The following is a 26,385-nucleotide window of genomic DNA, read 5'->3' as shown; positions in this document are numbered from 1 at the left end:
ATAGGTTTAATTATGTTAGTGGGCCTCTAGAAAGCCCAAGCTAAGATAGAACCCGTAATTTTAGTTAATTTTTGTTCCATAAGAAATATGGAGTGAAATTATGAAATAGGACCTATATGAAAATGTTTGGAAATGCTATAGGCTAAATTAAAGTGGCCAAATAAATAGGAGTGCAAAATAGGAGGATTTGCATGACAAAACTCCCATTTTATATGAAGTGGCCAGCCATCATGTTGTTGTAGACAAAATGTACACTTGATATCCATAATTTATGGTACAATTTGATACAAATTGATAATAGGTTAGGTAAATGTTCCATGATAATGGGTTAGGTAAATGTTTCATGATAATAGGTTAGGTAAATGTTCCATGATAATAGGTTAGGTAAATGTTTCATGATAATGGGTTAGGTAAATGTTTCATGATAAGAATATCATGACTTTTGTATTAAAGAATTAAATGGATGAAATATGAAGTTTTATTAAAAGAAAAAGGGGTGAAAAGAACAAAGTTTTGTCCATCTTTGTTCATCATAGCTGAAAGTTAGAGAAGAGAAAGGAGAGGAGAAAGCTCTTGAGTATTCGGTCATTAGGAGGAGGAAAATTGAAGGTAAGTTCTTGGTACCTTGCTTCTATTTTGAGGTTCATGAGTTCTTCTTGATTCTACCTTAACTCTTGAAGTATATTTTGATTTTTAGTTGTGTTGTGAGCATTTGGTCATGAATTGAAATGAAGGAAATGGTTGTTGTTTCATGTTCTTTTGATGAAAAATGGAAGATATGTGAAGTTGAGCCAAACAAATGAGCATGCATGTGCCTTAGATACTAAAGGGAAAAATCGGCTAACATGTTGTGCTTTGAAATGATGAAATGGAGATTATGCTTAAGTAAAAATCATAGATATGTGATGATTGATTGGTGATATACATGTTTAAATAACATGCATGCAAGATAGGTGTATGAAAGAGTGATTTGGTAATAAATCTGCTTGGGACAGCAGCAGTAACGTGACTTTGGAAAATCACCATAAATTGTGGGAGATGAATTAGAAGCTGAATAAATTATGTAATTAAAGCTTATTGAGTCTAGTTTCTAATGAAATAAACAAGAACATATTTTGAATTCTGTACAATGAGAAATTTGATTCGTAATGAAGAGTGGTCAGATTAGTCAAACAGTGAAACATGGGAAACTTTGAGAAAAATCTGGTATTGATTGGCTAAACCAAAAATTATGAAAATTTTATGGATAGAAGATATATGAGTCTATTTTCATGGAAAATTAACAGAACTTGATTTGTAGTTTCGTAGCTCCAGTTATAAATAATTTAGTGACTATTGTTCAGGAAGACAGCTTGCAGTGAAATTATGATTATGTGGTAAACATTGACAAAAATTTGTTAATGAGTTGCTTATTGATTTCTTATAAGCTTACTATGATCTGTAGGTGTGGTTGGCCGAATATTGTAAGGGGTTAATACGTAGTTTGTATTTGAATAGTTAGATTAACGTGTTAGTAATCCAATTGTAGGCGGTTCGTGTGTGGATCTCATCAACATATCGTCGCAAACAGGTGTGTAACTAACACCCTCTTTCTTAGTCTAGATCAAAAAAGTCGAAAAGTCGAAATGCCAAAACCGGTATTTTGTAGATTTGCGAGTGTGCGAATGCTCGTGAGGTAAATCGATTAATGTTTTTGGTAAGCTGCAAAATTTGGACGCAAAGTGCATGATTTACGTGCCTCGATATTTTTGGGCTTAATGGGCCAAAATTGGAATGATGGGCCAACGGCCCAATTCGTAAGAACCCTCGATGCGTGATTCTGTTAGTACGTGAAAAGTAGGAATATGCATGAAAAACCCTAAAAGCAGCTAAATTACTATAATACCCCTATGTATGGAAAATTACCGTTATACCCCTATGTGCAAAATTACCAAATACCCCTAGGGTTAAATTGACCTAAATGCATGTTTGATCGTTGTTATTTATCGCATGCCATGTTGTTATTATCTGATGCATGGGATTGGGATATTGACGGAGGAAGTACTGAAAGTGGCTTGTCCACGATCGGAGGCTTTGCCTCAATTTATCGATAATCGAGCAGCAAGGTCAAGCAATCGTGGAGTGTTAATTTGGGTGGGTTGAGCTATTCCCACATGGAGTGTATGGCTGGTACGGTGGAGTGTAGTGGTTGGTGGGTTGAGTAGTCTCCCAAATGGGCTTGCATATGTTTACCGATGTTGCATGTATTTTGAAATGGGCCTATGGGCCATACATCATTATCTGAATAAGGGGCTAAGGCCCAGTTTATTGTAATCTGAAAAGGGCTCTGGCCTAGTACCACTGTTACCCAAATGGGCTTGCATATGTTTACTGATGTTGCATGTATTTTGAAATGGGCCTATGGGCCATACTGTTATCTGAATAAGGGCTAAGGCCCGCTTTATTGTAATCTGAAAGGCTCGCCCAGACCACTGCACTGAATGGGCTTAGGCCCAATAGGCTTGAGCTGACTTGGGCTTTGAATGGGTTTTCCTTACACACTGAGTTTCCCCAAACTCACCCCTTTTATTTTCATCCACGCAGGAAATCCCCAACCATAGTGGGCTTGGAGCTGTGAGGGAATTCGGAGTGGCCACCCGTTCTGAAAGTTTGATTTTCTTCTGGTGAACTGGACATCCTTTTATTTACGTTTGAAGTTTTGGGCTTTTAAATGTAATAAGGCCGCTTATTTATTTTTGATGGTTTTTATATGTTTTATTAAGATAGATAATATTTATTTTAACTGTTGAAATTGATAGCTTTAGGCTAGCGTTTTCAAAAACAACAGTTGATTTCAAAATAACACGACAACATGCAAAGCTTCCGAATGAAAGTATTTTTCAAAATTAATCACTTTTCCTAAAAATGACTTAATCAAATCGGTTTCCTAGAAATATCCATGACGTTAAGGTGTGGCAATGGCGGTATGCATGTCAGGATTGGATCCGAAGGAGCTTGGTACTTAGCAATCCGATAGACTCACCACCTCTTTTTCGGTTTCCTACCGGTGCATGACTTCCTTTCACTTTAACCCTTAATGAATTAATCTTTTGAACATCAAGTACGATTTTCTGGACTTAGAATGGAATTTTTTTTTTTTTACGTTTTTGATGTGGCATGCCGGATCCGGCCATAACTTCTGGGCCGGGTTTGGGGTGCTACAATAAAAACCAATAAATAATACATATAAAGTAGATTAAGGTAATATATATATACATAAAGCAAGTTAAGATAAATAATAAGAATTTGAATAATCAACACATTAAAATAAGTTAGAATAGATGTAAATAAGTAACATATAAAATACTTGAAATAATATGTACATAAAACAAACACAAAAAAAAGGTCAATAAGTGAATTAAATAGATTTAAGTCATGGCTAAAAATAAATTAAAATTCGAGGTATAAAAGTATAAATACTGAAAAGTTAATTAAGGATAGAAAAGCGAAAACCAAATAGGATCTGAGGGCTAAATTTTAAAACAAAAGAAGACAAAAAATGGAGCTGATTGAATGAGGGTTGAAAAGGGAAATGACTAATTGCATAAATCCCCCTTTTAGGGAAAATGCCAAACCCCACACTATACCAAACGGTATCATCTCATCATCATCATTTAAAAACAAAACCATTCCTTTTCATTTCATCTCCAGTTCCTTTTTTTTTTCAACAGAAAGCCCCTTTTTTTTTTGCTTTCTCTCATTTTCCTTTTCTCCCCCCCTTTCTCTCTTTTTGGCTAGGGTTTTAAGACCCATCCTTGCCGCCGTCGTCCCGACTCCGCCATGGGTGATGGTTAAAACTGCAAGGGACGTTTTTAGGCCCGTTTCAGAGCTATTCAAAGGCCACGTTTCCTTTAGCCCGAAGACGAGAAGGAAGGAGATCCTTTACCCCTTTGAATCGACTCATCAACGGAGATGAGGCTCCGTCGGCGCGACTCCGGTGCGGTCCAGGTAAGTGTTTCCTTCCTTTTTGTTTAGAGAATAAATTTCTAAAAAAAAAATATGATATGAAATGTAAAAAATACCAAAAGAACATGAAAATAGAAATCGAAATCGACCTTTCCTCTTTTTTTTGCTTTTTTGATTGCTTAATATGCGTGATACAATTTTTGTATCTTGAATCCCCCCTCCAAATTTTCTTTTTTCGGTTTTTATAACCAATTACAAAGACTCCCATTCCTTTGTTGTTGCTGCTGTTTCTTGTTGTTTGTGTTTGCAGGGTATAGGGGTGTCAGACGCGTGGAACATGGTGACCAAGGCTGAGGGGCATGCGTGGAGCGTGGTGACCAAGGCTGAGGGGCATGCGTGGGGCGTGGTGGCCAAGGCTGAGGGGTATGGTTGCTGAAAAATTTTAGAATAGTGGGCTAGTTGGGCTTTTAGGGTTTAGTTTTAGGCCTATTGGGTTTGGGCTTGTAAAATTATTTGTTGGGCTGTTATACTTTATTTGTTTATGGGCCCAGACAATATTGGGCTTGTACAGCTGCCCCTCTTTGCTCATTTTCGTGTAACGAGAATGGTGCAAAGACTATAAAAAGACCAATTTTGCCCGGGCTCCCCGAGTCTTGAGTTCTTGATCCTTGATCTTCTTTAAATGGCCTCTTGACGGCTTCAATCTGCTTCACTGCAACTCAAGAAGGCAATATCTACTATCTTTGATCTGCTTCCTGTCTAATACAGAGATGCCAAATCCGTTATCTTCGATCTGTTCCCTATAAGCACAGGGATGCCAAATCTACTATTTTCAACTTGTTCCTTACAAACATAGGGATGCCAAATCATTTTAAATATGCTTCAGTGAAATCATCTGAAGGTTGGATCTTCTATGTATCTGCTCTCCGTCGAAATGGAGATGCCAGATCTGTTATCTTAGATCTGCTTTGGTGCGGGAACATCCGAGAGTCAAATCTACCATGTCTTCGATTTATTCCTTGTAAGCATAAGGATGCCAAATCTTCTTGGATCTTGCTTCAGTATAAACATCTGAAGGTCAGATCTGCTATGTATCTGCTCTCAATTGAAGTGGAGATGCCAGACTTCAATTTGTTCTCTGACAATACAGAGACGACAAATCATCTTAGATTTGTTTCAACGTAAACACGTGAAAGCCAAATCAGCTATGTCTTCAATTTGTTCCTTGTAAGCATAAGGATGCCAAATCATCTTGGATCTTGCTTCAGTATAAACATCTGAAGGTCAGATCTGCTATGTATCTGCTCTCAATTGAAGTGGAGATGCCAGACTTCAATTTGTTCTCTGACAATACAGAGACGACAAATCATCTTAGATTTGTTTCAACGTAAACACGTGAAAGCCAAATCAGCTATGTCTTCAATTTGTTCCTTGTAAGCATAAGGATGCCAAATCATCTTGGATTTTGCTTCAGTATAAACATCTGAAGGTCAGATCTGCTATGTATCTGCTCTCCATCAAAGTAAAGATGCAAAACTTTGATTCGTTCTCTGACAATACAGAGACGAAAAATCATCTTAGATTTGCTTCATTGTAATCACGTGAAAGCCAAATCAGCTACGTCTTCGATTTGTTCCTTGTAAGCACAAGGATACCAAATCATCTTGGATCTTACTTCAGTATAAACATTTGAAGGCGAGATCTGCTATGTGTCTGCTCTCCATCAAAGTGAAGATGCCAAACTTCAATTCGTTCTCTGACAATACAGAGACGACAAATCATCTTAGATTTGCTTCATCGTAATCACGTGAAAGCCAAATCAGCTATGTCTTTGATTTGTTCCTTGTAAGCACAATGATGCCAAATCATCTTGGATCTTGCTTCAGTATAAACATCTGAAGGTCAGATCTGCTATGTATCGGCTTTCCATTGAAGTGAAGATGCCAGACTTCGATTTGTTCTCTGACAATACAGAGACGACAAATCATCTTAGATTTGCTTCATCGTAAATACGTGAAAGCCAAATCAACTATGTCTTCGATCTGCTCCCCGCCGAATACAGAGAGATAAGATCTGTCATCTTGGATCTGCCCCGATGAAGGTCAGATCTGCTATACTGCAGCCTATTATCCTACTGCTTTGAGTTTTTAAGCGCACCGTCTCCGATAACCTGTAAAAATGATTATGCTTGATAATTTAGGATGCTATGCTCGAAGTGAGTCAAATGTTCCTAATTAAACATGTTATGATGCAGAATGTTATGAATATGACCCCTATTCTAGACGTCATCATTCATTCCTTCATTTGCCTTTATTTTCTCAAAGTTTCATTCATGCTCAGCCTGTAAGCCGTCCTCCAATGCTACGATCTACTGAAGATATCTGTACGAACTGAATTATTGGCTTTGTCTATTTTCCTTTTGGACTGGAAGAAAAGAATTCTTCGAGTTCTTTCATCCTTTACTTACGTGAATTTCTCGAATAATTGTCATGTTTTAGTTTCTAGAAATTTCAGAGTAATGCGCAAAACTTCATTTGTGAACATATTTAGTTCATCTATCATTATTTCAATGCAACATAGTGAAAGACGAATAAATTTTTAAGAATAATTAGATTTGAATGATTTATCAAAAAGATACAAAAGGGAATTATTTTGCTAACCTATCTTCTAGAAGAAATAGAATCTAAAGATAACAAACAAGATAGAAGTTAGATCCTCTAGATATCGCCGCTTGAGTGCCTATACACCAGCTCCATGAAGTCTTTCTTGAGTTCAAAATGTGTTTGAAAGATCCCAAGTACTCTGTTGATGCCCCAGTTTGCAGCATTCCTCGCTCTTTGTAACAAGATCACTATGTACTCTTCAAAATTTGAGCTGCCCTTTCGGGTTTTCAACTCAAAACCCTTTTGGTTACAGGGTGCCCTTTATGGGTTTTCACCTTGGCCTCTCCGTTTTTAATTTTTTTTTTCAAGGCGCCCTTTGCGGGTTTTCACCTTAGATTCTCTTCTTCTTTAGACAAAGTATTTTTTAACTAAGTCCGAGTTCACTGGATTGGGTAAACTTTTCCCATCCATTTCTGCTAAGATCAATGCACCATCGGAGAAAGCTTTCTTCACGACATACGGCCCTTCCCAATTCGGCATCCATTTTCCTCTAAAATTCTTTTGAATAGGAAGGATCTTTTTCAGTACAAGGTCTCCCTCATGGAATTCTCTTGGTCGAACTTTCTTGTCATAAGCTCGCATCATTCGCTTCTGATACATCTGACCATGTCTAATGGCTTTTAGACTCTTTTCCTCAATCAAGTTCAACTGGTCATACCGGGATTGAACCCACTCAGCTTCATCTAACTTTACTTCTGTCAAAATTCGAAGAGAAGGTATTTCTACTTCAATAGGTAATACTGCTTCCATCCCATAGACTAACGAGAATGGAGTTGCCCGAGCAGAGGTTCTAACAGATGTTCGGTAGGCTAGGAGTGCAAATGGCAACTTCTCATGCCAATCTCTATATGTCTCAGTCATCTTCCCCACTATTTTCTTAATATTCTTGTTGGCGGCCTCTACTGCCCCATTCATTTTTAGACGATAAGGGGAAGAATTGTGATGCTTGATCTTGAACTGATTGCAAACCTCCGCTATCGTTTTGTTGTTTAGGTTTAATACATTATCGGATATGATCTTCTCAGGCATTCTATACCAATAAATGATCTCCTTCTTCAAGAATCGACTCACAGCTGACTTAGTAACATTCGCATAAGAAGCAGCCTCTACCCATTTTGTGAAGTAGTCAATTACTACAAAGATAAACCGGTGTCCATTCAAAGCTCTTGGTGATATTGGTCCAATGACATCCATGCCCCACATGGAAAAGGGCCATGGAGAAGTCATAACATGTAAAGGTGAATATGGTACATGAATTTTATCCCCATAAATCTTGAACTTATGGCATTTCTTGGTGTAACTGATGCAGTCCCCTTCCATAGTGGCCCAATAATAGCTAAACCTCATGATTTGCCTTGCCATCGTGAACCCATTTGTATGCATCCCGCATACACCTTCGTGAACTTCTTCTAGAATTAACTTAGCTTCCACAGCATCGACACATCTCAAAAGTACTTGGTCTTTTCGTCTTTTGTACAGGATATCTCCATCTAAAATATAGTCGCAAGCTAACCTCCTCAAGGTTCGTTTGTCATTTTCACTGGCCTATTCAGGGTATTTACGATCTCTCACATATCGCAATATATCTTGATACCAGGGGTTATTGTCATTTCCCTCCTTCTCAATGTTACAACAATAAGCTGGAGCCTAGTAAACACTCATTTGAATTGGCTTCATTTCTTCTTCTTTATTTGCCTTGATCATTGAAGCCAAGGTTGCTAAAGTATCTGTCATCTGATTTTTGTCTCGTGGAAGATAATTGAAGGTGATGCTATCAAATTCCTCAAGTAACCCCAAAATTACCTTTCGATAACTAATCAATTTAGGGTCCCTTGTCTCCCATTCACCTCTAAGCTGATAAATAACCAACGCCGAATCCCCATATACTTCTAGAGTTTTTATACCTCGCTCTATAACTGCTTGAAGTTCCATGATGCATGCTTCATATTCAGCCATATTGTTTGTGCAATCAAAGTCCAACTTGCACATAAAAGGATAATGATCGCCATTCGGAGATACCAAGACTGTCCCAATTCCATTTCCAACTGCATTAGAAGCCCCATCAAAGTTGAGCCTCCAAGAAGAATTTTCAGTAATTGCTATACACATCAACTCCTCATTTTGAAAATCGAAGTTTAATGGCTCATAATCCTCTAGAGCCCTACTAGCCAAGAAGTCTGCTACCGCACTTCCTTTTATAGCCTTCTGACTTATGTAGACTATATCAAACTCCGAAAGTAAAATTTGCCATCTCGCCATTCTCCCATTTAGAACTGTTGACTCCATCATGTATTTCAACGGATTAAGTTTTGAGATGAGCCAAGTGGTATGGTATACATGTACTGTCTTAATCTCCGAGTTGTCCAAATCAGCGCACAACACAACTTTTCGATCGGTGAATATCTCATCTCACAGTCAGTGAACTTCTTACTGAGATAATAAATTGCCTTCTCCTTTTTCCCTGACTCATCATGTCGCAAGCACACATCCCATAAAATTACTGAACACTGATAAGTACAGAATTAATGGTTTATCTGGGCTGGGTGAAGACAATACCGAGCATTCAACAAATATCGCTTGACCTTTTCAAAAGCACTCGCATTCCCCATCCCAAATACATTGATTGTGCTTTCGAGGAGGCGAAGATAGGATCACATTTCTGGTTAGTTGTGAAATGAACCGAGCAATGTAATTCAACCTTCCTAGGAATCCTCGAACTTCTTTCGAGTACGTGGTGGAGGTAATTCTCATCGGCTTTGACCTTGTCTCGAGTCGACTTCAATTCCTTTTTCACCGACTACGGCTTCAACAACTTTCCTGGATCCGCTCTAAAGGTACATCAGTCTTGGATTGAGCTTCATTGAAATTTTCTCAACCTTACAAACAATCTTCTCAAAACCTCAATATGCTCTTTTTCCGTACGCGACTTGGCAATCATATCATCAACGTATACCTCGATATCCTTATGCATCATGTCGTGGAACAAGTTCACCATGGCCCTTTGGTACGTTGCCCCTGCGTTTTTTAGTCCAAATGGCATTACTTTGTAGCAAAAGGTGCCCCACAATGTTATAAAGGTGGTTTTATTCATGTCCTTTGGATGTATCTTTATCTGGTTGTATCCTGAGAAACCATCCATAAAGGAGAACAATGAATATCCCGCTGTGTTATCTACTAAAGTGTCAATATGGGGTAAAGGAAAATTATCCTTTGGGCTTGCTTTGTTCAAGTCTCTGTTATCAACACACATTCATACTTTCCTATCCTTCTTGGGGACAAACACAATGTTAGCTACCGATTCGGAGTACTTCACTTCTTGCAAGAATCCTGCATCAAACTGCTTCTTGACTTCATCCTTTATCTTCAAAACGATATCTGGCCTCATTCTTCGCAACTTCTGTTGGACTGGCTTACAATCTTGTCTTATCGGAAGACGATGTACCACAATGTCAAGATTCAATCCAGCATATCCCGATATGACCAGCGAAGATATCCTTGAACTCTCAAGCAACTCAACCGCACCATGCCTTGTGTCCACGCCAATTAGGGTTCCGATTTTCAACTCCTTCCCTTCCTCTAGGGCTATATTCTCTATTGCCTCTTTCTCATGTGGCATGATTTGTTTCTCCTCCCGCTTAACCATTCTTAACAGATCGAGAGATATGTCACAATCTCAACATCTTTAAAATCTCGAGGTTCCTCTAAACACCTGCTTGCTCGCCAGAGAAATTAGGAGTCTGAGTATCGGCCTCATATCATTGATATCTAGGGACCTGTGGGGTATGAAAGAATATACAGAGAATGAATGAATCGAAGAATGATTGTTTATGTGCTATGAATAAAAGAATAAGAATTGCTAGAATTTGAAGGAATATTGGTCGATAAAAATAGAACGATACTCGTTTAAATTGATAAAAAGTTATGTTTTATTAAATAATTATAGATGAACGTAAGCCTATTTCACGAATATAATCTTACTACTCCTAGGCCCTAGAGTAACAGACATGTTTTGAGAATTACTCTGAAAAATTCCTAAAGACTACAGGAAGGTCTTCCGCAGTCCAATTATTCAGAGAGCTCCCCGGTTCGTAAGGGCGAATGCCCTCGAGGCTTCCGTACTCCGATCCTTTATTGTGCACAGCATTAACTTGATGACTTTCCTTCATTAACAGTTCTCCTGATTTAAAGGATTTGGATATAGGTGGGAATGTCATCGGTTCCCACTCCACTTCTCCTCCATTCAAATGCGCCTTTCTTCTATTTGGTGCTTCTCTATTTCCTGCCTCTTGTGCTTGTGGTCTGGCTTGAAGCCCAAGCCAAAGTGGTCCTTCTTCTCAATCAGCTTTGGGATTTGAACCCCTCATTGCAACTGTCTTCCTAGCCCTTTTCCCGGAAATGCTTCTTTCCCCATCATCATTTCTAGGGCCATCCTCGTGGCTCCAGACATTTTGGGTACCGGCACTTCGCTTCCTTCCAAAATGAAGGTGGCATTAATGACCTCTAAAGAGCAGAAAGAACATTCAATAGCCTCTTCATTTGCCTCAACATAAGGGGCCTTGCTGGTAACTGCCGCTATGATGTCCTCTTCCGCATTGATAGTTATTAAGCGACCATCCATCACTAACTTTAAGTTTTGATGCAATGAAAAGGGCACCGCCCCGAAAGTGTATCCATGGTCTCCCAATAAACAATTGTAGGAGGGCTTGATATCCATCACTAGGAAATCAACTTCATACGTATTCACCCAATCTCCAAAGGGATGTCGATTCGCCCCATTACTTTTCTTTCGGTTCCCATCAAAGGCTTTTACCACATTATGACACGCTTTCATATGCGAACTGTCAATGGGCAACTGCTCAAGGTGGATAGCGGAAGAACGCTCAAAGCGCACTCCATTATCCACGAGTACACTTGGAAGTGTGTATCCTTTGCACCGAGTAGTGATGTGTAGGGCTTTGGTTGACCCTATGCCCTCAGGTGGAATTTCATCATCGTTAAAATAAATGAAATTGTCAGCACTGATGTTGTTTACTAACCGGTCTAGCTTGTTAACGGATATGTCATGGGTAACATATGTTTCGTTAAGCACCTTTAACAACGCATCTCGATGCACCTTAGAGCTCAAGAGTAGGGCTAACACTGATATACGCTACGGCTTGCTATGAATCGCTCGACCACGCTTATACTCGCTATGTTTCGTGAATTTTAGAAACTCCTTAGCCTCTTCCTCCTTTACCGCTCATTGATGAGTACTTCAGTTTCCTTTTCCTTTTAGCCTTGACATCTTTCATCTTTATGGCTCTACTATGATATTCCCCGTCAAAACGCTTTCCCACTTCGTATGAGAACCTTCATTTTATGCGTGCCCTCGGATACGCTAGCTATACTCTCCCCTCGTGTATTGTTATATTGCAATCATAGCTCCATGGCACCCTCCCGTCATCCTTATAAGGGAAAGGATTGGGTTTATGGATGACTATTTTGGGCCTAGTTTACGACCCTCCTCATTATTCCCCGCAAGGAAATAATAATTCTCGGTTGGTTGGTTTTTGTCGCTTATTCTCCAAAGACACATATTTGTCCTTCATAAGAACTACCTTCGAAGCCTCGCAACTCTTTGTTAACTATAAGGCCTTGTACCATGACCTTGAACTCTTCACAATTTTGGATCATATGACCCACCTCCCATGGAACTCACAATGGTTCTCTATTCCTTCTCCTCCTTTTCTAGAGGTCAAGATACCTCTCTTCACCATCTCCTCCCATATTACCTTCATAGGTGTCATCACCTCAAAGAATGTCTTCCTTGATTTTTCTTTTCTTTGTTTCATCAATGGCATTCACTCCTTGATTGCCATGATCCCAGAACGGCTTTCAATGATCGTGGTACCGCCAAATTTCACAACCCCAATTTTGATGAGCCTCTCCACGACCTTCTTGAACCCAGTGCAGTTTTCAATTGAATGCCCCGATATTCCCGCGTGATATTCACATTTAGCATTTGCATTATACCATTTGGGGTAAGGTGGCTGCAGCGGTTTCAAGTGAAACGGAGCAACGGCATGTGCATCGTATAAGCTTTGATAAAGCTCACGATATGTCACAGGGATAGGAGTGAATTGCATCCTCTCCGAATTCTGTCTCGTACCCGATTCCTGTCTTTGAGTATTTTGTTGCTCACCCGTAGCTGCTTTAGGTTGTCCAACTGTGATTGCCCTGGAATTGAAGTTATTCATGTTGTTTACCTCATTGTCTTTTCTCCTTGGGGCCCATCTTTTAGCCACTTCCCCTCGATTTTATCGCCTCTCACGGCATTCTCAATCATCTCACTCGCCATAACTATATCCGCGAAACATTTTGTGGTACTTCCAATCATATGTGTGATGAATGGCGCCTTCAAAGTATTAATAAATAACATGGTGGTTTCCTTTTCCAACAATGGTGGTTGTACTTGCATTGCCACCTCCCTCCATCGTTTTGCATATTGCCTAAAACTCTCATTAGGTTTTTCTCCATGTTTTGAAGTGTGATCCTATCTCGGCCATATCACCACATGGTTATACTGTTGCATGAAAGCCTGTGCAAGATCTCTCTATGAACTGATTATTGCACGGCTCAACTGATTGTACCACCTAACCGCCGTTCCCACTAGGCTGTCCTGAAAACAATGGACCAATAGTTGATTGTTGTTCACATAACCAGTCATTCTTCTACAAAACATTGTTATGTGTGCCTCTAGGCAAGTATTCCCGTTATACTTTTCAAACTCTAACATCTTAAATTTATGAGGAAGCACCAAATTTGGAACCAAACTTAACTCTTTGACATCAATCCCATGATGATTGCCAGCGCCTTCTAAAACCTTAAACTTCTCCTCTAACCACCTGCAACGATCTTTCAATTATTTTGAGGATTCAGTGGCCATTCTTTCCTTCTCCATTAAATCCAGATCAGGAGTAATAGGGTTGATCGAGCTATCACCCAAATTATTTCCCAACCCAGATGGGAAATTTATGGGGATTCTAGCATCCACTGGCCCATATTGAGGCCTTACGGTGACAGATGGCCTTCTAGGAGGTGCCTCGGTTTGCAAGGGCACATGAATCAGAGTAAAACCTGGAGGAGAACCTTCATTCTCCTCTTCAGTGATCGCCATGGGAGCTTTTCCTTTATCAGTGGCTCTCAGTAGCTGAGCCATTTCAACCATCATGTTTCTCTAAGCCTCTAGCATCTGCTCCCTCATTTCATTCTGTATTTTGGCCAACTGCTCTTGTATTTGATCTTGCATATCTTTTTGTAATTGCTCGAACCTTTGATCCATGTTCTTTGTTTTAGTACGAGTGCCGTAGGGATGTGTGATTTCCAGATTTTCTTTTCTACCTCTCTCTTTTCTACCTCTCTGGAAAGTAAACTTTAACTAATCAGGGTCTTTCTATAACTTTGAATGCAAATGATGTGATGAAATGTTATGAGATGCAAATGCATGAATGCAAAAAGAATATCGATTCTGGTTCAACTTCATTTAGAAAATTTTATTTAGAAAAAGAATATCTTTACATATAAGAGGATTACAAATACGATTTCGCCCTAAGGCCCAAAGCTTTAACTCTATCTAATAAAAAGGCTAACTTTCATCCTACATCCGACGATGATGAATAAATCAGACTCAATACGTCAGCTCGAATTGCCAAGTCTTGCACATACTCAGCAACCTCTCGAATCTGAGCTATGGCTTCACCAATGACATGATCCCTTTTTCTGACCTGTTCTTTAGCCCGATGTAGCTCTTCCCTTAGATAATCCTCTTGCGTCTTGAGCTGCTCAACTCGGAGTTCACTGTCATGCAATGCCACCTCCAAATCTTCAACCTTGCTTCTTAGCTCCTTTAACTCGACCGTAGAATTATGGTTTTGGTGCCAACGTAGGGATTTTCCAAGTTCCATTACCTTGGTCTTTGTAGCGACGTAAAAAAAAATTATTTGTTTTGGGGTAGCTAATTGTGGCAATTTATTGAGAACTTTAAAACTGAAGTTTGATTTTTTGAAACATAAACCTAAAAAAATGTAAATAAAGATGGGAGTCGCCACCGATCCTTTTTATAGGTATGATCGAAACCTAATAAATTTTTTTTTTAAAAAGAAGGCCGAGTTTAGGTCTACGTTAAAATCGAGAAAAAGTAGGGTTCGGGAGTCGATTCACGCTGAGGAAGGTATGAGCACCCTCGTGACGCCCAAAATTGGTATCTTTAAACATGTGTTGTCTTAATTTTTAAAAATGCTAGTTCAATTTAAATTCAATCGTGATCCAATTTAAAAGACGAGAACTTTCAATTTTGATTTTGAGAAGGATATACTGTTTTAACACGAGTAGACAAATTCCATCCAACATAGCGATGAAATTTACGACTTAACGTTAAATCGTGTATTGCCTCGACTAATAATTAAAACATGAAAACTATTCATGAAATAAGAATTTGAAATAAATCAAATATGCAAACAATGACATTTTCAAATGAAAATATTAACATAATACTAGAGCAAGAGCAAAACAATAATAATATTTAAAAGAGAAATAAAACCAAACATAAACAAATATAAAGTACATTTAGTAATAATAATATAAGGTAATATATACATAAGATAATATGCAAAAATATAATATATGACATATATACATGATGTATGAAAATATAATGCCTAATAGACATATATATGCAATATTACTAAATATATAAATACTAGATACAAATACACATAGTATAATTCAACATATACAATAATATTAGGAATACTATGGACAAGGAAAATACATTTATACTAATAATAGTAAAAGATATATATACACCAAATAATAATATAATAAGTAGCAATAGGAAAATAATAAATACAAAATCAATAATGCAACATACACAAATAATACAAATAAAAAAGGTATATACATACGGATTATAAAATAAATGTATTAAAATTAATAATAAATACAATATGGGTAAAAATAAATATATACATGATATATACATAATGTGGTACTAAGAAAAAAAATATATATATATATATATATATAAATAATAGTATTAGAAATCATATAGTATATATAATGATAATATTAAAATATATACATAATATTATATATGAATTATTCATATAATATATATTAAAAAATTGACTATTAATACGTACTAAAAATATATACGGGGTAAGCGGCATACACTAATAAATATAATAATAATAACCATGTAATACGATACCAAAAGGTAAATATAATAAAATGATATTAAAATAAAAGTATTAAAAACAGAATATACATATGTATACACCTAACAAGGATATATAATAATAATAATAATAATAATAATAATAATAATAATATTGAAACACAAAAGCCATTATAATAAAAATATTAAAATAAAGTAATAGAAACATTACTACATATATATATACATACATGAAGATATACACTAATGTATTTCAATAACAATAATAATAATAATAATAATAATAATAATAATAATAATAATAATAATAATAATAATAATAATAATAATAATAATAATAATAATAATTGAAATGCAAAATGTAATATTTAATAAAGAAACAAAATAAATAAAAAGGACTAAAATTGAACAAATAACAAAGTTCGGGGCAAATATGAAAAGAAATAAAGAGAAAAGGGCTTATTTGAGCGCAGACAAAACAAAGGGGACCAAACAGCAATTATTCCTCCCATTAAAACGCAGACATTAGCGGGGACTAAATCGAAAAGCGCAAAAAATTATGGGGCCAAATTGAAAATAGAAAAATGACTTAATTGCAAAACCTTGAAAAGCGGAAGGACTCACAAGATAAATAACCCATTCAAACAAAACAAGAGGATCCTCCCAATGGTCGGGTCGGATGGGTCGGGCATGGCCAAAACGACGCTGTTTTGGGGCTTAAGTAGCCCCAAAACGACGCTGCTTTGGAGGGCTATATAAGGCCTAAAATAACCAAAAAAAATCATTTGGGGAGAGGAAAGGAAAAAAAGAAGAGAGAGGAAGAGAGAAGGAGAGAGAAGGAGGGAATCCGCCGGGGCGGCCACTGGACTACCACCGAGGTTTCACTAAACCGTGATGGGCTTTAAAAGGTAAATTTTTTTTGTATATTTTTTGTATATTTTTTTGTATACTTTTTTATGTTTTAATATATATAGGTTAAAAAAACTTAAAACCGAATTTAAAATAGAAAGAAAAAGAAATCACCTTAGGTTTTTTTTTTTTTTTAAGCTTTCAATCCTTTGATCTTGGTATTTTTTATAGTTGAATGCTATTTCTGTATTTAAACGCTGATTGAATCACTATATTGAATCTGAGATTGGATGTTTCACTTTCTTATTTTTGTGCTCATTTCTCACTGCAAAAAATGAAAGAGAAAAAAAGAAGAAGAGTCCCCCCTTACAATCTTTTTCATTCGGCTTTTATAGCCTTATTTACAAACTATTTTTTTTTACTATTTCTACTATTGTTGCATGTTTGCTTCCTTCCTCTGTCTTTGTAGGTGCGGTGGGAGTGTGTGATGGTGTTGGTGGCGATAAAGATGGGAGAATGGGAGTGGTCTTTGGTGGCGCATAAAGATGGGAGAGTGGGAAGAGGCAAGTGGGAGTCTAGGGTTTTGGGATTGGGCTTGATGTCGGGCTAGGTTAATTTTAGGTTTTGGGTTTGAGGATGGGTTAAATGGTTTAATGGGCCGGTATTTTATGTAAACGGGCCAAAATTGGCCTACAACAATGCCCTCTTTGCTTATTGTCGTAACGGAATAGAGCAAAGATACAAAGAAAGGCCAATTTTGCCCTTGTCTCGCTAAGTTTTGACTTCTTTTGGTGATCTTCTCATCCAGATAGTCTCTTTTTAGTTCCCGTATCTTGTAGTTTTGGTTCAATCCATTGCATCTTCGATATATGCTTTGTGGCTTCAATCCACTTTAATGTAACTTCAAGGATATAAGATTTGTAACTTCGATTTGCTTTTATCGTGACTTCGTAAATATAAGATTAACGACTTAAATTTGCTCTTCGTTGCTTTAGTCGATAAGGCTTGTGGTCTTCTCTTCGTAACTTTAGAAGGACATCATCTAATATCCTTGATCACTCCACTGCAACTTCAAGGAAACAAAATCGGTGTCTTCAATCAGCCCCAATCTTATTCTTTACTCGATATGTGATCTTGAGCTCAACTCACTCAAGCAGTGTCTCAAGCTCAACTCACTTCTCATAATATGAGTTGATTTTGAACAACAAAATAAAAAGGCTTAACTCACCTTTCGCAATATGAGTCAATTTAAAACTAAAAATACCTCAACGTGCTCGAGGCTCAACTCACTTCTCGCAATATGAGTTGATTTTGAACAATGTAAATAAAAAGGCTTAACTCACCTCTCGCAATATGAGTCAATTTAAAACTAAAATACCTCAACAGTGCCCCGAGGCTCAACTCACTTCTCAATATGAGTTGATTTTGAACAACAAAATAAAAAGGCTTAACTCACCTCTCGCAATATGAGTCAATTTAAAACTAAAAATACCTCAACGTGTCTTGAGGCTCAACTCACCTCTCGCAATATGAGTTGATTTTGACGAATGTAAATTGAAAATGTAAATTGAAAATACCTCGGTAGCGTGAGCCGAGGCTCAACTCACCTCTCGCAATATGAGTTAATTTTTTTTGATGAACAGAAATTAAAATTACCTCAACGTGTCCTGAGGCTCAACTCACCTCTCGCAATATGAGTTGATTTTGACGAACAAAAATTGAAAAACAGAAATTGAAAATACCTCAAATAGCGTGAGTGAGGCTCAACTCACTTCTCACAATATGAGTTGATTCTTTGGTAGAATTCGTGTCTTTTCCTTTGGTTCAAGTCGACTCTCATTCAAGATTTCTTGCTCTGTTGGAGTACCAGATATGCCATGTATGATGTTATCGTGATATGCACATGTTTGTCTTAAATGCTTTTATGCCTACATGATTATGCAAAGGTCCTTAAGCATGTTTGTCGATGTCTATTTAGCCACGATTGTTGAGGATTTATGTTCATTGCTTTGATTCTCGACTTTCTCTTCATGCCTTATACCGCCTTCAAGCTTCACGAGTAATCGACGCTTCTCGATATCATTCTTTTGCCCCGATTGAACTTTGTTCTTACTTTGAGACCCTTGTACTTATCAAATTTTCATCCGTAATGTTTAACATTTCTTTTGTTTAGAGTATGTCATTTCACTATTTATCATGTAAATAAACACATAATGAGATGCATGAAAAATGTCAAGTAGGGACAAAATAATGTCTCATATTCATCGACTTCAAATGTGGCAACCAAAACAAGTTAACCAACGAGAGTAAAATGTCAAAAAGAAAGAAAGGATCGATTTAACAAATGCTCTAGATATTTAACACATGAACTCTTCCACGCCTCAATCAAGAATCTTTCGAGTATGGCTTCTTGCGTAGAAAATTTCGAGCTTTCGAAGTGCTTCAATCTCGTAGTCTCACCGCTTGACCCATTGTTTGAAATGCCACGCTCTTCGAGCTGTGTTTACTTCATTAGGACGCCTCTCGGGTTTTCATCCTAATCTTTTGTGTTAATCAAGACGCCTTTTTTTTTTTTAAGATGCCCTTTTTGGGTTTTCATCTTGATTTTTTTTTTAGGCATAATATTTCTTCACAGCATCTGAGTTCCCTGGATTCGGTAACTCTTTCCCATCCATTTCAGTGAGAATCAAAGCTCCACCCGAGAATGCCTTCTTTACGACTTATGGTCCTTCCCAATTCGGTGTCCATTTCCTCGCAGGTCTCTTTGCATTGGGAGAATATTTCTCAACACGAAGTTCTCCTTCGTGGAATTCTCTTGGCCGTACCTTCTTATCATGAGCATGATCATTCTCTTCCGTACATCCGCCTGACAAATTGCCCTTAGACGTTTTTCTTCGATGAGGTTCAACTGATCGACGAGCTCAAACCCATTCTCGCTTCTTCTAACTTTGATTCCATTAAGACTCTCAATAGGGATTTCAACCTCAATAGGTAGCATGACTTCCATTCCATAGACCGAGAGAAAGGAGTTGCTCCGTAGACGTTCGACAGATGTACGATATGCATACAAAGCAAACAGAGCTTCTCGTGCCAATCTTTATATGTCTCACCATTTTCCCAATGATCCTCTTGATATTCTTGTTGGTCGCTTCAATGACCTGCTCATCTTTGGGTGATAAGGCGAGGAGTTATGATGCTTTATTTGGGCCGCCGCACACTTCTTTTATCATCTTATTGTTCAGATTCGTGGCGTTATCCAAATGATTCTTTCGAGCAAACCATATCGGCAAATGATTTCCTTTTTCAAAAACTTGCAAACCGCAGATCCTCGTCACATTGGCAAACGGCGGCTTCTATCCATTTTGTAAAGTAATCGATAACCACAAAATGAATCGATGTCCATTTGATGCTTTTGGAGAAATTGGCCCTATAACATCCATGCCCCACATAGAAAAAGGCCACGGAGAAGTCATGACATGAAGGGGTGAAGGGCTACATGAATTTTATCATTTGAGATTTGACATTTGTGGCATTTTCGGCAAAATTGATGCGATCACTTTCCATTGTCACCAATAATAACCGAGTCTCATGATCTTTCCGCCATATTGAAACCATTGGCATGCGTTCCGCAAATTCCTCATGGACCTCTTCAAGTATTTTTCGGCTTCAACATCATCCACACATCTCAAAAGCGTCGATCCTTTCCTCTTTATACAGGATACCCATCAAGAACAAATCCATTGCCATTCTTCTAATTGTTCTTTATCGTTCTCATTCGCTTGTTCGGATACCTTTGATTCTTGATATATTCGAGATATCATGGAACCAAGGCCGTCGTCTACTTCTTTCTCAATGTTACAACAAGATGTCGGGGACCTCGATATGCTCATTTTGAGGGCATTATTTCGCTTCTCTACTTGCTTTGAACATTGAAGCCAAAGTGGCTGTGGCATCGACCAGTTGGTTCTCTTCTCGTGGGAAGTAATGAAAAGTTATTTCTTTGAATTCCTTGATCAATCCACCACTAAATCGCTGTACTTAATCAATTTTGAGTCCTCACTTCCCACTCTCCACGGATTTGGTAAATCACTAGGGTCGAGTCCCCAGACACCTCCAAGATTTCGATGTTTCGCTTTGATAGTCGCACGAAGCCCCATGATACAGCCTCATATTCTATGATATTATTGGTACGTAAGAAGTTCATCTTGCGTTGAACGGGTAATGATTCCGTCTGGTGATACCAGATTGCGCCAATTCCATGCCCTAAAGCATTTGACGCACCATCAAAGCACATCTTCCATGACTTCTCTTTTGATGACTCGAATTCTATTTCTGTGATGCACATTAAGTCTTCGTCTGGGAAATCGAATCTTAAAGGCTCATATTCTTTTGTCGTTCGAGTTGCTAAGAAGTCAACTATTGCGCTCCCTTTTATCGACTTCTGACTTACATAGGCAATGTCATATTCCGAAAGGAGGATCTGCCATCGTGCCATTCTTCCTGATAGTGCCGGCGACTCCATCATGTATTTTATTGGGTCCAGCTTTGAAATCAACCATGTCGTATGGTACAACATGTATTGTCTGAGTCTCCGAGCTACCCAAACTAGAGCGCAACAAAATTTTTCAATGGATCGAATACTTTACCTCATATTCAAAGTGAACTTTTGTCGAGGTAGTAGATCACCTTTTCTTTCTTTCCTGACTCGTCGTGTTGCCCCAGTACGCAACCCATTGAATTTTCGAACACAGTCAAATACAAAATCAGTGGTCTTCCAGGAGTTGGTGGTACTAGCACTGGAGGACTGGACAAATATCGTTTTATCTTATCAAAGGCCACCTGGCATTCCTCGTTCTATTCTCCCGGGTTATGTTTTTGAAGAAGCCGAAAGATTGGGTCGCATTGGTTGGTAAGTTGAGCGATAAATCGGGCGATGTAGTTTAATCTCCCTAAAAATCCTCTAACCTCCTTTTGCGTGCGCGGAGGTGGTAATTCTTGGATGGCTTTTATTTTATCTAGATCAACTTCGATACCTCTTTCACTGACAATGAAGCCTAGCAGCTTTCCCGAGGTAGCCCCGAATGTACATTTGGCTGGATTAAGCTTTAACTGAAACTTTCTCAGCCTTTCGAACAACTTCTTGAGGTTCACTACATGCTCTTCTTCCCCTCGGGATTTAGCAATCATGTCGTCGACGTAGACCTCTATTTCTTTATGCATCATGTCATGGAATAACGTTACCATAGCCCTCTGATATGTTGCCCCAGCATTCTTTAACCCGAATGGCATCACCTTGTAGTAGAACGTTCCCCACATTGTTATGAAGGTAGTTTTCTCCATATCTTCAGGGGCCATCTTGATCTGATTATACCCCGAGAATCCATCCATGAAAGAAAACAATGAATGTTTTGCTGTGTTGTCCACCAACGTGTCAATATGTGGCAAGGGAAAATTATCTTTTGGGCTTGCTCAATTCAGGTCACGGTAATCCACGCACATTCGTACTTTGCCATCTTTCTTTGGTACCGGGACTATGTTAGCCACCCATTCTGGATACTTGGAGGCTTGTAGGAAGCCAGTGTTAAATTGCTTCTTGACTTCCTCTTTTATTTTCAACAGCATTTCGGTCTCATCCGTCTTAATTTTTGGCCGGATGGGCTTGCATTCGCTTTAATGGGAGCTTATGGACCACTAAATCTTCATCTAGCCCTCGCATGTCCCGGTATGACCATGCGAAAACATCTTTGTATTCGTGGAGTAAAGTGATCAAACTATGCAGGTACTTTCTCAAATAGAAGTCCCAATCTTCACTTCTTGTTTCCTCTCTTGATTGCCCAAATTTATTGTTTCCACAGATTCTTCATGAGGCGTAATCTGCTTATCCTCTTGTTCCACCATTCTTAACAATTCAGGAGACGAGACATAATCTTCAGCATTTTCTTCGGCTTCAAATTCTCCTAAGCAAACACCCTTCTCAAAATCAATTTCAAGATTCGTAAAGGGCTTATTCATGTCATCAGTATCTGAGCACCTGAAAGTTGAATGGAAAAGGAAGCTATAGGGGGACATCCAAGTATTGGAAACAATAAACAAAATGTTATGTCATGACAATGAGGCAAATGTAAGGATAGGCTATGAAATGAGAAAATGATTATGAAATTAGTGATAATGCGAAAAATCGTGACAAAATGCACCTTCATTGATATTCATTTAAATAATAAAGAGCGAATGCAAGCTCTTACAAAAGAATTCTATTATATCTAAGGACACAATAGAAGGTTAATGTTTAGCATTACTCTGAAGACTTATAAACTATGAGAAGCTCCTCAGCAGTCCAATTGTTCAACATGAAACCAGGAGGGCAAGGGCGTATCCTCGAGACATTCTTACTTGCACCAGCCTCTTTGTCAATGACATTTATACTGACATTCTGAAAACCCCTTTCAATTAACCCCAGCATGTTTCGTGGATCATCTCGTCCAGGGTACATCATTCCCGCAGATGTAAATGTTTTTGACAAAGGAGGGTACTCTATTGGTTCCCATTCTGGTTCTCGGCCCAAAGTTCTTGCAACTCTTCTCTCTTGATCCTTCTTCCACTGTCTTCTTCTTTGACGCATGTCAGGCTGGAATCCCAAACCGTATCGGGCCTTGTGGTGCACTGGCTTTAAAGCCCTAACTATTCCTTGCAGATGTCTCCCTAAACCTCTTCTCGCACGAGCTCCCCTTCCTACGGTCAACTTGACACCCATTCTGGTATTTCTTGATAGTTTTGGCATCGTAATTCTGTTTCCCTCAGCGACGAAAGTGGCATTGACGAATTCAAAGGATCGAAAGGAACATTCCACTGCGTCCTTGCTTATTTCCAGGTAAGTCGCATCAGCAGAGATAGATGCGACAATGTCTTCTTCACCCTCGACTGTGACCAAACAGCCATCCATGATAAATTTCAACTTTTGATGGAGGGATGATGGGACTGCTCCAGCAGAATGGATCCAAGGTCTTCCCAAGAGGCAGTTATAAGAGGGTGTAATGTCCATGACTTGGAATTCGACCTCATAGATGTAAGGGCCTACTTCCAAAGGGATTTCGATCTTTCCCATGACTTCGCGCCTCGTCCCGTTGAATGCCCTTACCATGGAATGACTGGGCTTTAAGTAGGACAAATCTATCGGTATTCTGGAAAGCGTAGCCAATGGCATAACATTTAACGCTGACCCATTATCGATGAGCACGTTTGGTATTATGTAGCCCTTGCAGCGAGTCGTGATATGCAGCGCTTTCACCGAGCCTCTACCATTTGGCGGTATCTCATCATCACTAAAAGAGATAAAATTGTCCGCATTCAGATTATTTACCCACCTATCAAGCTTTTCGACAGATATGTTGTTAGCTACGTAAGCTTGATTTAACACCTTCAGCAAAGCGTTAAATTGTGGCTCAATTTAAGAGCGTAGATAAAAGCGAGATTCGCTACCGTCGCTTGCTCAATTGTTCCACCACACTATACTCATTGTGCTTAATAAATTTCAAGAATTCTCGAGCTTCTTCCTCATTCACGTGCTTTTAGTTTCTTGCACGGTGGAATTTCTTGCTCGACTTCGACTTCGGGCATCACCGCTTTCCTTTTGCTTCAAGTCGCTACTTTTCTTTACCGGTTCAACTTCTTTAGAATAGCACCGTCCCACTTGCGGGTAAAATGACCTACTTCCCCAATGTCTTCGCCAGGGCTTCAAGCTTTTCACCTTGTGTGTAACGATGTTGACATCGTACTTCCACTGATCTTGTTTTATTGTCCTTATAAGGAAAGGAGATGGTACTTCAATTATCATTTTTGGTTTCACCGGCTCTTTCTTCTCGTCATAATAGATTATTAACGGTCAGTCGGCGCTATATAGGAAACCTGATGACTGATTATCAGAGGCACATACTTCTCTACTATCGGCCTCTTTGGCTTTACAAAAAATCCCAATCTCCTTATTGTCCATCATACTTTGCAGTAAACTTCTGAATTCCTCGCAGAACTAAATGTTATGCTCCCCAATACCATGGAGCTCGCAAAAACTGTGACCTTTTGCATCTTTTCCTTTGGATACTCTGTTAAAACGATAGAGCAACCCTTTCTCACTCAGTATCTCCCAGATTTTCTGCAGAGGTGTTCTTATTTCAGAAACCCATCTTCTACTTTGTTGTTTATCCTCTTCTCCTACTGCGCTCACATTCCCTTCGGTGTGGTTTGGGAATGGATTCCCGGTCGTACTGCCAGTACCATCAAATCGCAAAATGCCCGCATCGATGAGCCCTTGAACTCTCCTTTTAAAAGCAAGACAGTTCTCAGTAGAATGCCCCTGGTTCCCCGCATGGTATGCACAACTAGCGTTTGGATCGTACCATTTCGGGTATGGAGGTTTAAGGGGTGCCATGTAATGGGGAGAAATTAGCTGTTTTGCCAAAAGTTTTGGGTACAATTCCCCATACGACACAGGGATGGGGGTAAATTACTGATCTCTCGGGATTATGCCTTCTTGTTTTGGTTCATTTCGGGTTGGCTTTGGTGGTACCGTATTTTGTGGGAAAGTGGTGACGGGTCTTTGGTTGTTAAATGGCGTATATGGGGTAGGACGGATGTGGTGCTTGGTAGTAAGGGGTTTGAGGTGGATAATAGAAATTCGGGGGTGGATAATTTCGAGGTCGGGGTTGGTTAGGATACGAATTAGGAATGTAACGACTCCCAGTTCCCACCATGTGGGTTTCTGGCTCTTTCTTCCTTCTGGTCTTCGCTTTTCTTGAGCCTTCTGATCCTTCCATTCTACCGCTCTTGACGGTATTCTCTATGAGTTCACCGGATATTACAATATCCGCGAAATTTTTCGTGGCACTTCCCACCAGCTTGTCATAGAATGGTGCTTTCAGAGTATTGATGAAAAGGACTGTTATCTCAGTCTTAGTCAGTGGAGGCTCCACTTGGGCCGAGATATCTCTCCATCTTTGCGCATACTGTCTAAAGGATTCTGCTGGCTTCTTCTCCATCATTTGCAAGGTCATATAGTCTGGCACCATATCCGATACATGCTTGTACTACTCGCAAAATGCTGACGCCAAGTCCTTCCAAGATCGAATCTTTTCTTTACTAAGTTGATTGTACCACCGAAGAGCTGACCCTGTTAGACTATCTTGAAAGCAATGTATGAGTAATTTATCCTCGTTCACATAACCCGTCATTTTTCGGCAAAACATGACCAGATGCGCCTTTGGACATCTTGTCCCATCATACTTCTCAAAATCAGGCACTTTGAACTTTGGGGGCAAAATCAGATCAGGTACCAAACTGAGTTCTTTGGCACCTAGTGCGGAGAAGACTTCAGTGCCTTTTATCACTTTGAGTCTTTCCTCTAGACTCCTATATTTTGCGTCATGGTTATCCAATTTCAACTTGGCTACCTCTGCTGGGTCATCCAGATCTGGAACTAGTGGATCAGCAGGACTAGCCCCAGGTTCGATCTTGAATATTCCTTGCCCCAAATTAGTGGGTGGAGCGGTGGCATAGGTCGATGTTCCAAGCACGTGGGTTCCCTTGAGTGTACCCTTTTGTGTTGTATATGCGGGCGGTGGAGTGAATCCCGGGGGATAGAGTGGATCCTGATCGTGGTGAATTCTTGACTGAGGTTCCACAACATCGGGGTTCTGCATGGGTCCTTTTCCTTTGACCAAAGTT

General features: G+C 38.9%; 1 long non-coding RNA gene across 1 annotated transcript; it reads left to right on the top strand.

Moving 5' to 3' along the window:
• Positions 1 to 424: 424 nt before the first annotated feature.
• LOC128286931 (uncharacterized) lies at positions 425 to 2,791 on the top strand. The gene is made up of 3 exons (XR_008277619.1): positions 425 to 609; positions 1,529 to 1,570; positions 2,584 to 2,791. It is a non-coding gene; the product is annotated as an uncharacterized LOC128286931 (long non-coding RNA).
• The last annotated feature ends 23,594 nt before the right edge of the window (positions 2,792 to 26,385 follow it).

The sequence above is a fragment of the Gossypium arboreum genome, chromosome 13, assembly GCF_025698485.1.
Source record: "Gossypium arboreum isolate Shixiya-1 chromosome 13, ASM2569848v2, whole genome shotgun sequence".
Classification (NCBI taxonomy): Eukaryota; Viridiplantae; Streptophyta; class Magnoliopsida; order Malvales; family Malvaceae; genus Gossypium; species Gossypium arboreum.
This window is presented reverse-complemented; position numbering and strand designations above follow the sequence as displayed.